This window comes from Echinops telfairi, unplaced genomic scaffold (assembly GCF_000313985.2).
Source record: "Echinops telfairi isolate 266 unplaced genomic scaffold, ASM31398v2 ScPeMD7_53;HRSCAF=182, whole genome shotgun sequence".
Classification (NCBI taxonomy): domain Eukaryota; kingdom Metazoa; phylum Chordata; class Mammalia; order Afrosoricida; family Tenrecidae; genus Echinops; species Echinops telfairi.
The window spans coordinates 19,991,886-19,993,217 of record NW_022103951.1 but is presented as its reverse complement, the minus strand read 5'-3'; the positions used below and the strand labels follow the sequence as shown (position 1 = coordinate 19,993,217).

The window sequence follows — 1,332 nt, the reverse complement described above, 5'->3', positions numbered from 1 at the left end:
TTCCCAACTAAAGCTTCACCTCTCAGGGGAAAAACAGACAGACAGACAGACAGAGGGAAGCCAGGCCTAGAAGGAAGTGGCCTTAAACGCACAACTCCTGGTGTCTGGGGGTGGGTGGGGGGTGCTGAGTAAGTGTGTGTGTGTGCACACCTGGTCCCTGTGGGTTTACACTGTTCCCCACCTCACGCCCCACTCTGATTACGTCTATGAAGGACGCAAGCCCTCCCTCCGACCCACACTCCACAGGGCTAGGACGTGGGGGCGGAGGGGGGGGGCACGGCACACACCACAACTCCACCAATACCACCCAAGTCACTGCCACGGGGCGGATTCTGACTCAGAGCCTCATGGAAGGACACCGTGGTGGCCCGATGGGCTGAGACCTGAGACCAAGTGGGAGGCCCGGCGGCGTTTCCTCCGGGGGCCACGGTGAGTCAGCACCAACCTTGCGGCACCCAACATCGACAAGCACCATCTTCAGGGGACCGTTTGCCTCATTCTTCTACTGAGGAGCAGCTGGTGGGTTTGAACTACCAATCTTTCAGTTCACAGCTAAGTGCTGGATCAGTGCGTTGCCAGAGCTGTTTCAGAGGCCCCCCAGAAGGGGGAGTCTGGCCTCCACGTTGGTGAACAGACGGGCTTGGGGCACGCAGGGGCATGAGAGCCTCCCGGTTCCATGTGGGCAGCACTGCCCAGCAGCAGACGCCCGGGGCAGGAGGAACAGAGTCAGGGCTTCCTGCATGGCTCCCGGCTGGGACATGCCAGGGCTCTTCCCACAGTTGCCTTCTTGCCACGGAGCTGCACTGCCCACCGGACAGCGGCCACCGCAGGCACTGACACACCGGAGAGGGTGATGGAGGCCGTGGAGCAGCCTTGTCCTGTTCTGCTGGAGCTCGCCAAGAGTTGGGGTTCACGAGATGCGGTTAACAACCCGGCGTCTGCTCGCTCCTATGTAGGTCACGCACACACATGCACGGCACACCCGGTGGGACCAAACTAGGGAGGAGAGGTGCTCATTCTTCCGTGTGTCCAGCACCAGGGCAGAACCCGGCCCGCTGTCCGAGGAGCGTGGACAAAGGCCCAGCAACCTCCCAGGAGCTTTCCTTAGCGGGTCTCCACGGAGACAGAGGAGGCCCCCCCACTCCCCGCCCCGTGGCAGCCTTTCTGCCAGCCCGTGGGCTCGCGGCCTCCCAGGGGGCCTCGTCTGTGGCCCCGGGGGGCTGTCTAGCACCAGGCCTTGCAGGCTGTGAGCCCGTCAGGGCAGCTCGAAGCCTTGCGATCCTCCGTCTCCGTGTCTAAATTTACCTCCCGCCTAAAATACACCCGCCATCC

General features: G+C 62.6%; 1 protein-coding gene across 1 annotated transcript in view; it reads right to left on the bottom strand.

Moving 5' to 3' along the window:
* PNPLA4 (patatin like phospholipase domain containing 4) overlaps positions 1 to 1,332 on the bottom strand; it is an 11,992-nt gene that overhangs the window by 9,000 nt on the left and 1,660 nt on the right. The window lies entirely within an intron of this gene.